The following is a 16,628-nucleotide window of genomic DNA, read 5'->3' as shown; positions in this document are numbered from 1 at the left end:
CATCAGATTGCCCCTGTGTGGTCTCACCTGTCTCTCCCGCTGCCGAGGAGCCCACAACCAACTTCACCCTTGGGCCTTCCCTCAGCAGCTGCGGCCGTTGTTGCGACGCGGCACCAGTTTCCTCGCCCCCAGAAGATGTTGGTACCTTTAGGGAGGATGACTGGGCCCTGCGCCTCCACCTGATGGAGGCATCCCTGCTGCGGTGCTCCCTAGCGCCATCTCCGCCCTCTTCCTCCATCACTGCTGTGGATTGGGAGACATTGAACACAAGCATCAGTATACCGAACAAATGTCTGCTTCACACAAAACAAATGCACATGAGTGGCACTGTCACACGTCACAACCATCATCACCCTCCCCAACACACAGGTCAGTGCAAGTAACACACATGCCATTTGCAACAAACATTCACATCCATGCACAAGGCACTGCGGGCACATCAGAAGAGGGGCTGAACCTCACATGCATCATGGTACACACACATCACCTGACAGTCATGCATCAGGCCATGTAGACCTCCCGTCACAGTGCACTTGGGTACAACTGGGCCGCATGAGTCAATCACGCATTGAGATGCTCCTGTGTCATGCATCCATGGGGTTGGCCAGTCACACACTCACTACTCAGACACACGCACATGTACACCATGCATGTCCAGGATGGTGACATAAGCACCCATGTGTCACACCTCTCGCATGCCCCAGTGCAGACACAGGTATGCAAACATGTGCACTACGTTACATGCCGGTGCGCATCACACATTGCAACACAGACACAATTGATGTGGGTCATGCTTGATTGGACTCACATGCAGCACTGTCGGGGACATGCACACAGACATCTGTACAGGAGCCATGCCAGACATGAGGCCAAGGTGCACACTCCAGCCACATGTCAACATGCACATGCACTATGGTGGACAAGAACACATGAACACTTACCAGTCGATTTCAGACAGAGCACCAAATCCAAGACCTGGGCGTACAGGGCTGTGTCAATGCGCTCCAGGACCCGCATCTCATTGTTGGTCAACCGGCCCCATCGCCTCGCTCGATCATCAACAGCCTTGAGGAGGCGTCGGGGCTTGTTGAGGGTCCTGGACCTGAAGTCTTCCCAGCGCTTACGGATATGTTAGTAGTCGCGGGGTGCCACCTCCTCCGCGTTGATGGCACCCACAATGTCTGCCCAGATCTTACTCCGTCCTTCCTTGTCGAGTTGCGATGGTCCAGGGAAGAGGGCATCATAATGCCCCAGGACTTGCTCCACCAGGATGCCAACTTCTCTTGAAGAGAAGCTGACAGCCCTCTGCCGGATGGTTGCCACTTGCCTCAGATAGAGATGGGTCAGACATGGCAACCCCCGAGGCAGATGTGGGTGGGCAGGTGGTTCTGGGGCTGGGCTGTGGAGCGATGGTATGGCAGTCGGGAGTCTTCAGGATCACCAGAGATGGTCACAACAACATGATCCCTGGCAATGGCTTCAGTGCAGGCACAGAAATACAGGGCATGTGGGCAGCAGGCCCACGGAGTGGACTGGCAGCAGCGGATGGCTCTAGGAGGCAGCTCGGGGGGGTGGAGGCAGGTAAATGGCCTTGTGGGCAGGAGCGTGGGTCTTCCGCGTGCTTTCGCGTTGCCAACCGGATGCAGAGTGACGCCGCACATGTGGAAATGGCGCGTTAGCGTGTAGTCAGAGGAAAGGCCCTAAGTGCGTAAGTTACGTGACACGGGCTGGACATTGGGTGTTGCCATTCAGTACGTGTTAAAGGTCCACGTAGGACAACAGTGCAATGTACGTGCTTTTCGTGGAGACCGACGCGTGAGATTAATATTTTTGTGGGTTCACACGCGAATCGTTCACTACTGTGGCAGTGCGTACTTTTTGTTTTGGCGGCAGAGTTGCCTAAGCGCACACGCGCATGTGTTTTTCTTCATTTTTCCATGCAGACGGTGAGCGGCGCATGCATTTTCCCCACTGTAATTGCCCCTGTGGGTCACGTACCCCATTTTTGAGGTCATAGTAGCCTACGTGTTCCCCACGTATGCATTTTTTGTGTTTCTGGTTGCCACAGTGTATTGCGAGATGTTTTTTCATTGCACGTGGGCTACCGAGGGGTCGCATGCACGTTTGTTTTTAGGGTGCCTGAGCTTTGCGTGGCCCATTATTTTTTTTCCCAGGGGTCACATACAGCCTTGCTGGAGCACAGTGGTACGTTTTCCATCACGTACCCTGCCCCCTCACTCCAATTGCCCAGGACAATTGTTGTCTGCACCTCCCATTGCGCTAGTACATCAGTGCCATGACTGGGAGGGCAACAAGTGGTAAGGGAGGCAAGGCTGGGTGACTTCCCAGAGATGGCCGCAGTGGGCGAGGTGGCCGGGGTGGACAAGATGGTCGATGAGGGCAGGGTGGTCCACGAGGGCAAGGTGTCCAGGCCCATGCAGAGATATCCATGCACCCCACTCAAGCGGGTCAGGGAGATGCAGCTGCTGCTGACATCCCCAGCACCCGTCAGACCCGACAAGCAGTGCCAACTGCTGCCCTGAGCAACCATGCTGTGGAAGCTGCAGGGGCAGCTGCTGCTACCACCACCCAGGCTCAGGGTCAGCCAGCCCGGACTGCAGTGGTCCCAGAACAGGCACAGGGGGACTCAATGGCAGATTTCCGTGTACGGAAGGCCCAGCCACGTGTGGTGCAAGTTGCTGTCACCAGGACATGTGGATCTGGGGCAGCAGTGTCATCTGCTGTCCCGAGCAGCCAGGGTGTGGAAGCTGCAGGGGCAGCTGCAGCTACCACCACCCCTGCTCTGGGTCACCTAGCCAGGACTGGATTGCTCCCGGCCCTTGTCACCAAGGCAGGTGCGGCGCAGGGTCCTGGCATCAGTACCCAGCTGCCAATACCTGCAGTCCGTCCTTCGGTCATCATGTCATTGCCTGATTCCATTGGCCAGTCCGCATGCACTTCAGCCCCTACTGACCAGAGTGGCACAAGCCACTCAGGGTCTGCACCACCTCGCAAGAGGAAAAGCGTGTTCCAGCAGTATAGGCTTGTACCCCAGACACGGCTCAGGCGTCCCACACATCAAGGAAGCAGAGTTTCTGTGATGAGGAACTGGACACTCTTGTGGACTACGTGAGTGAACACGGCCGTGACATGCTGGTGCGGGCAGGGAGCAGACATGTGCCTGCTCAGCGTAGGGCACACTGGCAGTGCCTCGCAGACCATATCAGTGCCTTGGGACATGAGAGGCGCACAGCAGATGTCATCGAGTGTTAGAATGACCTCTGACACCGAGCGAAAGACAAGCTGGCTGCAATTTATGCCTCTACTTTGGTGACTGGCAGTGGGACACCACCAGAGGACGAAGAACTCACTGCACATGACGAGATCGCTGGTGATTTCATCGCAGTGGAGCAGGTCCAAGGCGTGGGAGGGCTGCCAAATTATGAGACAATGTCCGGTGAGTGGTGATGCGTGTGTGTCCAGGCCATTTGTATGTTGCTTGGGTGATGTGTTATGATTGTCTGCCAGTTCAGGCTACATTGACATTGACATGACTGCCATGTGTCACCCATGTGATGTTGGACTGATACGTGCTTGTTGTCATGCAGACTGCATACAAACGATGTCCTGCACACAGAGGCAATCCTTATCACCACACCTGCTCCCTCCTTGCATGACAATCTCTGTGCAGCCTCTCTTGGCCCTATTCTTGCTCCAACCTATGGTCGCGGATAGCCTGTGATGATCTCATCACTCACCTTCTATCGTCACATGACTGACGTCTCTGTGAGGTCACCCTACGAGCTGTTTGTTACGCTCACCTGGACCCCACAGGGGTGTCGATCGGACCCGGGCAGCTGCGGTCTCCTTTAGCGTGATGCGTAGTGCAGAGATGACTGTCTGGACTGGCCCGCCTAGTCTTGTCTGCTGGACCCGAAGAAGTATTTTCCTGCAAGTGGAGACAGGGATTAACCACCTGTGGGTTTTAGTGATGGCCCCCCAACTGTTCTCGTTCTCCCCCACTAATCACCTCCGATATCCCCTTAGTTTCCTCACCTTATGTTCGTAAAAGATGAGCTCTCCATCCTGCGTGTCTTGCAGGGGCGCGTAGATGCCAGTTACTTCAATGGTTTGAAGGCGTTGGCAGAGTTCCGGTAAGTATTGACTCTGAAGTCCCTGGCGGGATTGGTAAGTATCAAGTTCAAAGAGTTCAATGTGCCCGATGTTCACTCTTGTCCCCTTCCTTCCTTAAGTTGCAACTGAGTTCGTGAAAAGAAGGTCTCGTAGCTGCTGCTGGCGTTCAGGTAAGAGTCTGTGTTACCCAACGCTGTCCGGTAACTATTGCATGCGTTAACGTGTTGTTTTTCTCCCTTTTTACAGATGCGGCATATGAAAATGTGGAGAGTTATGGAATAATACCGCCGGTGGTAAATCGGGTAAGTCTATGGTGGTAAGAGGTTGTATTTGTTGATTCCCTTGGCTCACCTTGTTTTTTTCTTGTGTCCCCTATGTGCCGGATTAGGGCGAAGAAATGATGGAACCAGTGCCGGATCGAAAGATGCTGTGAGAACTGGTGAGTATGGCGCCGTGCTGGAGCTGGCGAAGCGACGCGTGCAGGACTGATGTACTTTCCAGGTCCAGAGATGAAATGGTTCCGGAATTAGGTGAGGAATTTGAAAAAAGTTGGTTTTCCAACCTTGTCCTTTTCTTCTTTATTCTAGGAGCTCCGGATTCGAGGCGGGCGTGGCAAAAGACTGGATGCTGGCTGCAGGCACGCGGGCGTGGCAGAAGACTGGATGCTGGCTGCAGGCACGGTGAGCTTCACGCTGCTGGATGCAGAATAACGCGAAGCATGTGCTGCTGTTCGGGTGTGGTTTAAATAGCCTCCAAAGTAGTTCCAGGTAAGAAGTTCCCTAGAGCCACGCCCGAGTAAAAAATAGTCCTTGTAACAAAATAGTCCCATCCAGGCCTCATGTAGGCTTGGACCCTTTTGCAGCATGGTCTGCATCAGGTAAGTAAAGTCTATGAGCCTGGCGCCTGTGGCACCAGGACTGATTTCTATGATGAGCCTGGCGCTAGGACTGAACCCAGATAGCCCCTAGCCGGGGCTGCTGAGGTTTAAAAAAATGTCTAGATACCTGCTCCCGGAGCTGAGGGCCTTGGTCCTGATGCCCGGGGGTAGGAATCATGACACTGTTCCTCCTCTGAGGCAGTCTTCCTTACCTCTCCATCCCCCAGCAACTCACTGTCTCCATGTGTCTGGTGATTCCGATGGCGGACTTTGTGATGATGGCGAATTTCTGTGACTATACTCTCTTCCCTCTGCAACTCCGCCAGATCTGTACGTCCTTTGGCCTTGGTGCAGGGTATCTCACTCGGACTGTGCGGATGGCACAGGCTCACAGTGGCTATGAGCGTTAATTCCTGGACCCTGTGCATTCCCAGCAAGTCCATATGTGTCCTGGGCAAGCAATTCATTCAACTCCATCTCCAGTATTTGCTTCCTTCTCATGGTATTTGATCATCCCTTTCCTGCTCACTCACTGTCAGTGGCTTCTCATGGCCATTAGTTTGGGGTCCTCGTCTGTGTCGAGCGGAAGCCTCCCTCTGGTACAGCCTCCCTGCCTCTATGCAACTGCTGTGGTAGCTTCTCCGGGTCTGGGGGCACTTCTTATGCTTCCTCATGTGTTGTGCTTACTGTCCGCCTCTCCCCTGCTGTAGTCCCAGATGACTGAATGAATGCAATTGACACCTGCCCACACTGTCTGCTACAACACAGTACTCTGAGCAACCATTTTGAGCCATGCACTGCCTCCAAGCCATCCCCCGCCCTTGGGTGTGGGGTTTACTGTATCCCTACAACACATTACCAACACTTTACACAGAATGACTGCACTTGCCATTACACTGCCATCAGTCCATAACATTCACAATACTGCCTCTGTGTTCTCAATGATAGTTGAGGCCATGCACATGTACTGCACCCACACACTTCTGAACCCTGTTCTCCCCTTCCACATGCCTATTCACTTGCGTGATGTCAAGGTGACCAGCCATTGATGAATCCATGTGCCTTCCTTCACTGTATTTCAACACCCTAGCGTTGTTGCAGCCTGTGACACGTGTGTTTTATCATAGTGATTTCAATGAAATGTCAAATGACATGCATCGTACATGGCTCATGGACAGTTGTATTGAGCTTCCATCTGGGTTTGGTTGACAGTTCGGGCATGGCTATGTTACGTGCCATCTGTGTGTTGGCATCTGTCATGTTTGTGGAAGGCCTATGCCAGTCACAAGCTCGTGTGATGCAGGTGCTATGCACCATGCAGTACATGTTGTATTTTGCCTTTTCACAGGCATCCATGTCTTCTTTCAGGCTTCCCTTCCATTTCATTGACACTGCGTGCCTGAGTTTGTCATGTGTAACATGGCTGGTTCATGTGTTGAATGTCAACATTGTGATATCTATGTGTGTGGCCTATGCTGTTAACATGTGGTGTGTTCATGTCTTCTTTTGATTTTCTGCAGGTGATGAGGCACTCAATGAAGTGGAGGAGGAAGATATGATGGAGGGGGTGATGTATTCAGAGCCCCAACCAGGCACCAGTGGAGGCCGTGGTGTAGTGGGCCATGAAAATCCATTGGCGCTCCAGACCATTCTGGCCAGGAGTGTCTCTGAGTACACCTCTGAGGAGCCCTATGCCTCTGGTGCTGAATCGGACATTGAACCCTCATTGCTGTCGCAAGTGAGTGATTCTGCTGTGGATGCTGTTTTGTCCGACACACCTGCAAGGGGGGGGTAAACCCCTCACGGGCCAGTCAGTGTTGGTACGTCAATCTGCGTTGGTTACGGATGCAGGGTCACGCTCCACACTGTTTGCTCCTGTTCCTGGGGCAGCTCAGCAAGGGAGGAATGCAGTCCTGCAGCCACAGGCCAGCTGAACAAGGGCCAGGCATCCTTGGGCCCGACAGGTGTGGTATCCGGCAACGTGGTGGCCGTGTGCCACCCGGGAATACTGTGTGGGAGAATTCCATGTATGCCATTGCACAGCAACAGGGGGCAACATGTGAGAAAGGCAGATGGAGCTCCAGCAGCAGGCAGTGCGGCCCACATGCCGCTCGCAGAGGCTGGACAGGTTGGCCGCCAACAGGGACCGACGGGCTGAAATAGGGGCTCTGCGCACAGCCATAGCTGCAGAGGCCCACAGAGATGCCCTGAGGGAAGAGAACACCTCCCTCAGAACTACTCTGGCTGCACTTGAGGTGATCAGCACTAGACGGGCAGAACAGCAGATGGAGCAGCTGACACACAACATCTCTGCTGAACTCCATGCAACCCGGGAGGAGATCCGTGCGTCACGTGAGGTTTTGCAGGTGGTACTCCATGCAACACGTAAGGTGCTGCATGGGGACCTCTGTGCCATAATAATGCAGAATCAGACCTATCACCCGCAGCGGCGAGAGCTCTCCCGCTATAGGCTAGCCATGCAGGCCATGAACCCATGGAGGTTTTTTTTTAATTTTTTAAATGTTTTATTCTCAACATCCATTCATGTGAGTGTTGAGGTGCACCCTGCACCTCCTCCCTCCTGGTTGGACCCCCCCAATACCCCGGTCCACCATCGCCATTTTTTAAATTGGTATTTTTTGTCCATTGTGCATTCATGTAACAGTGTGTTGCTTTGTGTGGCATCCGTAGGCATCCACTGTGTGTTCCGGCTGGGTCCATACAGGCTTGTCTGGTGTTTGTTGTTATTATTTCATTATTTTTTTTTAATTATTTTGCATTTTTAAAGCGCTCACGGGCATCGAGGCGCTGTTACAGAAATTGTTTTTTTTTTTTGTTGCATAATTGTATTTTTGGCCTTAGTTGCGTATTTATAATGCGCTTAAATACCCAGAGGTTTCAACTTGTGTTGCTTCGTGTCGTCTTCCAAGGTGAGCACGTTGCCACTGAGCTATCCTCCTGGGACTGTGTTTGTGGCTTGGGGTCTGGACACATATGCCACTCCTGCTTCCCCTTTCCATGGGCTTGCAAGGAGGGCAGGGTGTGACAGTAACTTACACAGAGGCATTGGGCATCCATCATTTCTGTGGTCAGTCTGAAGTCCAACCTGTGTATACACCCCTTGTGGGGATTCATGATTGTTTGATCAGTGCATGTTTAGCATGCATTTTACTTTGGATATTGGTAGATATGTATTTTTTAATGTTACATCTTCATGTATTACCTTGCCTGTCTCCATCATTGATACCTTTCATGCTGTATGCGTTACTCTGCCCCCTTTAGCTAGCAGAGAACCACTCAAGATGGAAGGGGTCCATGTGGTGGCTTGGTCACATTGAGGCACTTGTGCTATTGTAATTGGTGACTGTGACATTTTCACTGTTGGGTCCTGTGTTCAGGATATGTTATGCTGGTAAATGGATGTTCCTGTGTATGGTTTTATTTTTGTGTCAGGGGGATTTGTTTGTGACCTACTTACATTTGTCAGAGTGCACTTTGCAACAGTTGTCATGTGTTGTGCATTTATTTGTGACTTTTTACATTCCATGGCGTGGTGTGTCAGCCGGGTGACATGGGGTTTGGCAGGGTTTAGGTGACATACCAGTATTTGGATGTGCTGTTTCGCATGGGGTTAGTGGCATACTGCATCTTGAATGTGTGCCTTTTGGTCACACGGGATTGTGTTGGTTTAAGTAGCTAGGGATGCACACAATGTAGCACTTCCAAGGACACATTCTCAGGGTGGTAAGGTTGTGACAGTTGATTGTCCCTTTGTCATCATCGATTGTCACCTGGAATGTGCCAGGCCTGTGTGCACTCTGCAGGGGTGGGATTTTAGGTGAAGAATTGTGCAACAAGCTGGTTACGGGCAGCCTCGCCACGTGCCCTTTCCCCTCCCCTCCCATGCACAGTGGGCGTGCATGTGGCTGGGGATGTTGGGGCACCAGCATGTCCATCGGTACGCCCCGCTGTGTTGCAACATTGTGCAGGACACATGCTGCCACAATGATCCTGCACACTATTGGTGGTGCATATAGTAGCTGTCCGCCGGAGTGGTCAAGGGAGCGGAAGCGTGACTTTAGCACTCCGAATGTGCGCTCCACTATGGCCCTGGTTGCAATATGGGCTGGGTTGTATCTTAACTGGGGTGGTGGGGTGGGGTTCCGTATTGGTGTCATCGTGTAGGTGCTCATAGGGTAGGCACTGTCCCCTGAGGAGGTGATAATGGTTGTCATTAGTTGGGTTTGTCTATTTGTCTGTGTGTGACCAATGAGCCATGCGTTTGCCATGCCTTCCAGCTTCCAGGTCCCAGGTTAGGGGTGCCATTCTGAATATGAAACTATCATGGGTGGACCCTGGATAGACAGAGGTAATGATTCCCTTGGCATCACATACAACCTGCACGTTGATGGAATGCCAGTGCTTGCGATTGTGATAGATGTGCTCAGTGGCCCTAGGTGGACGTAGGGCCACATGGGTGCAATCAATGGCACCAAGCACTTTGGGGATGTGTGCCACCCCGTAAAAGTCCTGGACCACTGCCTACCTTTCTGCGGGTGTTCTGGGCATGTATATGTGCCTGCGGACTGAGGGGCGTGCAGTCATCATTGCCAACACCTGGTGTAGGCAGCATGATGGCGTGGGCTGTGAGACGCCCCCAACTATGGCAGTTGTCCGCTGAAATGACGCAGTGGGCAAAAAATGCAGTACATTGAGCACCTTTTCCAAGGGGCTCAGTGCTTGGGAGCAAAGGGTGGGTGATGTGAGGCCATCCTCCCACTCAGTGACCAGGTCTAGGATGATATGAGTTGGAAACCTATACCTGTCATCAGGCATCCCAAAAAGGCTGGTCCTGGGTAAAAAAAAATGCAGGGCCTGGCGATCCTCCTCCTCCTCCTGCGGTGTCCCACGATCACTGATGCGAGGAATGGTACATTCATCGTGGCTGTATACATGCATTTGTTTTTTGTGTGTGCTTTTTATGCATTGTTTTAGGTGCGCAGTGCCTGCTTTCGCGTGACGTACGTGTTTCCGGATCTTTTGCCGCGTGCCGGTGAGCCCTGTTCGATTCCATGAATACGTGTTGTTTCCGCGCGTGTGGGCGTTGCGAGAGTTTTAATGCAGTGCTTCCCCTGTAATGCCCCCATTCCACGTGTTCCGCCCCATTTTTAGGTGTGTGCGCTGGACGGTGTGCGCCTTAGCTGGCCGTATCGCGCAAGGTGTTCGTGGTGTTGCAATGACGTGTTGGACCCGCGCAGATTCAACGCAGGTCCCAGGTAAGAACTTCCATGAATACGTAAATGGGCGCTTGGCGCGAAAACTTGCGCAAGCGCCCGTTTTCAGCACACATTTATTCCATGATTCACCCCGTTAGCCGCAATGGTGCCATGATGAACAGCTAGACGGGCACTGTCTGTTGCCGAAAACAGCATTGCTACACTCGTGTACCCATCTCCATCAATGCCACAAGGACCACAGGCATGCTGTGACAGGATGCCCCTGCCTTGTCTGGGGGGATGTCTGCTTTCCAAGGATGTGCTAGATGGAATCTTCGAAGTAAGTTAGGGGGATGTATATGAGAATACGGTTCCTTAGATCTTTGAAGAGGACTAATCTTTCCAGTGTACATGCTACAGTTGAGAGCCTCAGTAATAGCGAAAGTCACATATTTTGGAGACCTCATATTCTTCAGGCTCTTCCGAGGATGGTTTTATGTTGGGAGGGTTCTTTCTCGAGAATTTGTTTGGAAGGATGATCTTCAAAAGTAAGGAGTGAAAAACTTGGTGGATGCGCTTCCTGCTTCTTGAAAGACAGTCTAAAGGCCACTGGGTTGATCTTGGTGAGTTCCTCGAAAGGGCCTACATAACACTGTGACAGTTTAGAAGAGCGTATCCAGCAGGGTAACTTCTTTGTAGACAACCAGACTTTAGAACCGACATCCCAATCAGGATTACCTTTTCTGTGCTTGTCAGTGTGGACCTTATTAGCCTTCTTACTTTGCCTCCGGGTTTTCATAAGCATTGCAATGGTTTTTGGCAATTGTTTCCATAAGGGAATCGACCGAAGGCAATTTTGTGGCAGGATAGACGATTGAAGGAAATTGTCTAGGATGAACACATGTGGCACAAAAAAAGGGCTCGTCTTTATGGCTTTGTGGATGCTGTTATCGGTGAATTCTGCAGTTGGCAGTAATTCCACCCAATTATCTTGGCTAGTAGTGGAACAACTAAGATACTGTTGCATGATGTAATAGACTTTTTCTGTCTGGCCGATGGTCAGCGAATGGTAGCAAGAATAAAGTGCTCTCTATGCCTAGCTGATTACACAAGACCGTCCAAAACTTAGACGTGTACTGTGACCTTCTGTCAGACAGTATAGTCATAAGTAGGCCATGTAGTCTGAAGATTTGCATTCAATAACACCATAGCCATTTGAGGGGCAAAAGGAACTCCGGGGTAACGGAGTAAAATGAACCATTTTACTGAATGAGCCACTAGTCACCATTATGGCTGTGCATCCCCAAGAGAGTGGAAGATCCATGATGAAGTCTGTGGAAGTATGTAACCAGGGACCCTTAGCTGTGGACCTTGCTGAAGCGTATCCAAGGGTTTGGAGGTACAATATTTACTCTGGTAACTAACCTAGCAAGTAGTAACCTACTGCCAAACATCTTTCTTGACTGTTGGCCACCAAAAGGTCTGGGAAATGAGATCAAGGGTAGTTCTAATACCCTTATGACCCGTAGTCTTGGATTCATGAAACCAGGACCTAACTCGTTGCTGTGAAGCGATAATAGGTACCAATAACCATTGACGTTGATGGAATTATCGTGTTTGCACTGTTAATGTGGCAATAAGCCCCGAGACAGCCGGCCAATACCGCCGCAGGTAATGCTCCCAGGGCCCATTGTTACATTCCCGAGCGTAGCGATACAATGGCCGCAGGGAAAGGGAAAACATGATCTGTTTGCCCTTTCCATGGCGGACATCGAGAGCGGACGTGCTGGGAACAGGAGTGTTCCCAGCGCGTTTGCTCCCGTGAAAAGAAGAAAAAAGAAGGTAAGTGGGGTTGGGAAGTTTGGGAAGGGATCGTTTTCACGGGAGGGGGTGGAGGAAAAAAAAGCATACCTGAGTCCCTGGTGGGGGACGAAGGCAGCCTCCAGCCTGGGGAGGCTCGGAGCGGGGATTATCCCGTTTCCAGCCTCCTCATTGGCTAAGGGACTGCCACACCCCACCCGCCAGGAACAAACACAGGCACGTATGTGCGTCCACAGGATTACACTGAGGTATGGCTCGGAAATGAGCCAATCACCTTTCAGTGTAATCCCGTGGAACGCAGTCCCGGGTACTAATGAGATTTCATATCCAGCAGATACCTTCTTGATGTCTTGATGGAAAGCGCCGATGATAAACACAAATTGTTTATCCGCTAGGATTCTTACAGGGACCAGATCTCTTTGGTTAGTCAGACTTCGTAAAGGACTGTTCGCAATAACGTTTTTAATTTGCAGGTAGATGGGTAAAAAAGTCAAATTAAGAAAAGAAATATGTCCATCTGGCTTCACGAGTATTGTAGCATTCCATCTGCTGCAGTGTCTTAGTGTCCATACAAACGTCAAAGGTTTTACCCATTTATGCAACACATTTTTCTTTTTCATCATTACATCATTAAGGGACACCTTGATATATTTTTGCAAGGCAGTTTTTCAGCTGTCCCTGTGCTGGTGAAATGATGCAGCACATGCATGCCTTGAAGTGCTGTGCTAAAACTTTTCTTTGGACAGGATAAGTCGATCCATCAAAGCACAGATGTTGGGATAGAGGAAATCCATACCTTTAGATTGTGTGTAGGTTGTATTTTCGGAAAGTGTTAAACAAAAAGTCAGTCCATTGCTTCTATTTTACAGGGTTGGTGTAATGTCACCAATCCTGAGAGCAGTACTGTGAGTATAATTGTAAATGTTATCCTGTGCCGCAACTTCAGGTGGCAAAACGCATTGCTGATTGCATGAACGTTCTACAATTGAGTAGACGAGTAGGGTGCCAGGGCTCTTACTTTATTTTTTATATTGAGAAATTCATATTGTTTGAGTGTGCTAGTTGTAATGTCTATTCTCAACAAGAGAATAATTGAGCATACATGCTAAATGAATAGTGGTAAAGTTCTTAACGTGTTTCTATTTGAATACAAAATACTCTATAAATTGTAAGTGTATTTACTTGTTGATTTAGTAATAAAACTGTGTAGGGAATATATTGATAACCTATAATGGTTGTCATAAAACAGGCATAATAAGATTAGGTTGCTAGACGTTCTAGAGGTAGACCCACGACAGTATTGATGTCCAATAGTAAGCCTGTCAGGTACTCCAAGGTAATGGTTTCTCTTGCATGCAGAGATCCAACTCCCTCCATTGTCTTGCATGAGATACAGCACTATTCTCTGCTGCAAAATCTGCAATAGCCCAGGTGGGCATTTGGGGGTGGAGGGTAATTTAATATAAGTGTTCTTGTGTAGTTCCTATCTGCCACTATTGGCCTCACAGACTGCCTCCTGATTCGTCCCACTTAGATTTCCATGCATGATGTGCCTCGGGACGTGCAATTTAATGTTCAAGTGTGTATAGTGTGTCTTGTGGTTACTTTCATTCTTTAACATGCATAGATAATGGGGATCCCCCTTAAAGAAATAAACGGTGTGGTAGAAACTGATTTCGTGTTCCTCCTTCCATGAGTTGCTTACATTCGATTTGTGTACCATTTTTTCATTCATCCGTGAATGTAGATTGTGTCTGCATTGACTGACCTCTCACAAGCTTTAGAGGCTTGTTTTTTTCTCCAAGCTTTGGTCAACTCTGCTACACTGTTCTAATCTGACAAGGATGGTGGACTGTGTATTATTTGTTGATCCTACCTTAAATGACCATCCCTCAATTTACCAATCTATGATCGGCCTGCCTGTGGTGAAGTCTTTCTATAACGCACAGACCTACAGATTAGAGGTGTATCATCCACTTTCACTCCCTAGAAAGTGTAACGGCGTCAGGGTTTTGAGCCTGTTGGCTAGGGTAGGGTGAGGTGGGCTGGGTAGGGGGAATAGGGAGACCTCCCAAGCTGGGGAAGGAAGCCTACCAGTGTGAATGATGCCAGAGCCCATCTGAACCTAGCAGTGGCTCGGGTGGGGTGAAGGATGTTGGGGTCTGGGTGAGTATCTGAATCCCCCATCCCCTCCCACCCCGAATGAGCCTGAATGTACTGATCAGTGCCACCTTTTGATAACAAGTAAAACAAGATTTGCAGGCATATATCGAACCATATGGCGAAAAGATCATCCTAAATGTTAGGTATGTTAGGTAGTGCCGTTGCTCTGATGCTGCTTCAGATATTGTCTGACCAAAATCACTATATAAAAAAAGCAATTGTATTGGAGTAATGCTGTGCATAGCACAAGGTCAGTTTGCAAGTCGGGTATGTGGCGTATCGTATTCTTAATAGAATAAAGGGCCAATGGTTCTATTCTGATTTGCTGTTCAATGTGCAGGCATAATACAGTTCCTCATAGACAGTGAAAAAGCTGTTAGCCTCTCAAATTGCTTTTGATGGTGTAGACAATTAGTCAGGGTTCCTTAAAGGTACTGTAATATTAGTCTGCCTCCTTGCTACTATGCCGATGACAACCACTTTTAATAACCCAGTACCATGCACCCTTCATTTTGGCCTGAGCTGTTTATTTTATTAGCAGAACTACCAGGACCAGAGTGCAGTACCAGACCAAATATGTCGAGTGGGCTGCAGAAGAAAGCCGATGACTTCCAGGCATACTTTAACAATCAGTCACCTGTTAGGAAGGGAAACAATACTCCACTCAGCCTGAAACCAGCAGAACGCCGACTCAACAATCATCAGGGACTGTAACATACCGTTAGAATTGCTGCAGTCTAAAATGGGGCAGGGTTAAGAAGTGTTTTTGTACCTTTTGCAATGCAGCGACCAACCCCCCGGTGGAAAAGTCAGCCACTGATTGGGCACCACAGTGAGGTGGTAGTGTAGGGGGGTCTATGCGTTTGTATAGGGGAGAGTTTGGAAGGTTTTGGAGAGCGAGTAGGAGTACGAGCAGTAGATGGGGAAGTAGGAGAAAGTGTGCAGTCGTCGGCTTGGAAGCATTAGAGGGAGAGAGGGATAAATTGCAGAGGGAAAACCTAGACTAGGGAGACATACGCAAAGGAGTGAGAGAAAAAGATTGAATAGAAGAGTGCTTGAATAGAAAGGCACCATATTGAATCATTAAGACTATCAATGTGGGGAATACTAGCATATGGTATCCTTGGAAAGTCCCAGAGGGAGTCTGACAGATATGTCCTAGGCCTTTAGGCCCTTCCCTGTAGTAAGGATACTTTCGACAGCAGGGGTTACTGAGGTGTAGTACTCATTCTGACCTTTGACAACAGGGATGTCTGAGTTAGGGTGGAAGGAGTCCACAGATGATATGGGGACCGGCTTGCACAGCCCCTTAGATCATTGACCTACATTTCCAAACCTTGCATAACCCAGGCATAAAAGATCTATTAAAAATTTATTTATTTATACATGTTTAGTTCATAGAACGTTTAGGTACATTTATAAATACATACCATATACATATACACACATTCTAAATTAATTCAAGGTTCTTAATATTCTTTCAAATCCGGTTTCCAGATCCTTAGTGTTTGTAAACAGAGCTAGCCAAGCAAACTAAAATTTCAAAGACAAACAATTACTTAATAAAACATTCAGAGTCGTAAAAATAACATCACAGGTACTTTCTAGTTGGGTTATTTATAAAAAAAAAGAAAAAAAGCGTGGCTCAAAGGGACCAGCGCCCCAGTCATCACGTTAAGTGAGGAATCGTATGCCGGGATTCAATAGTCCAGCTTATCACTGACAGTTCCATGTATATCTCACCCAGTGCTTCCCACAATATAATTCCCTCAGAGGCAGGCCCTCAGTAGGGAGGAGGGATGTCTCACGAGCACTTACTTGCTTATATAATCAGTGTTCAGGGCAGCCCAAGTAATGTTATGTCATGTCAAATTGTCAGTCAGACTCCTGCTCTCACGGAGCCACGGAACACAGAACACTCGTACACTCTCCTCCATAGCTCCGTCTGCTGCACCAGAGTAGCGAAGCTGCACCAGTGTAACGAACACACAGAACACTTGTACACACTCCGCTTGTCAATAAAAACACTTAAACCATGCGTTGGACTTAATCTGTGACAATGGGCAAATGCATCTATCATAGAAGAATAGGGAGTAGAAATAGTTCCCGAAAAATAAGAAACCGCTGACAAATACAAACATGCCCCACCCTCCCCCCAGCTTCCACCTTCAAATCCCTACGGATGTGTTTGAATCAGTGGTACCAGTGGAGGAGTGCATCTTGACATTTGCATTAATCATTAGATGCAAAAAGGTATATTACAAAAATGTAATTGTCTGTGAATACAAGTTTATTTTTACTCGCCTAAAAATAGGGAATGTAAATTACTAATTTTCTCCCTGAAAAATAAAACATCTTTTTGTTCCAACATCAAACATGGGGAGTAATCTAACCATGAAGTTGTTCTTAACTTAATG

At 49.2% G+C, this 16,628-nt stretch overlaps 1 protein-coding gene across 2 annotated transcripts in view; it reads left to right on the top strand.

The window, feature by feature from the left end:
• Nucleotides 1-16,628, top strand: part of ALG1 (ALG1 chitobiosyldiphosphodolichol beta-mannosyltransferase) — a 2,244,281-nt gene that overhangs the window by 407,236 nt on the left and 1,820,417 nt on the right. The gene's annotated exons all lie outside the window — the stretch shown is intronic.

This window comes from Ambystoma mexicanum, chromosome 2p, assembly GCF_040938575.1.
Source record: "Ambystoma mexicanum isolate Mex_15411 chromosome 2p, UKY_AmexF1_1, whole genome shotgun sequence".
NCBI lineage: Eukaryota > Metazoa > Chordata > Amphibia > Caudata > Ambystomatidae > Ambystoma > Ambystoma mexicanum.
The sequence above is the reverse complement of the archived record's forward strand: the minus strand, read 5'-3'. Positions and strand labels throughout refer to the sequence as shown.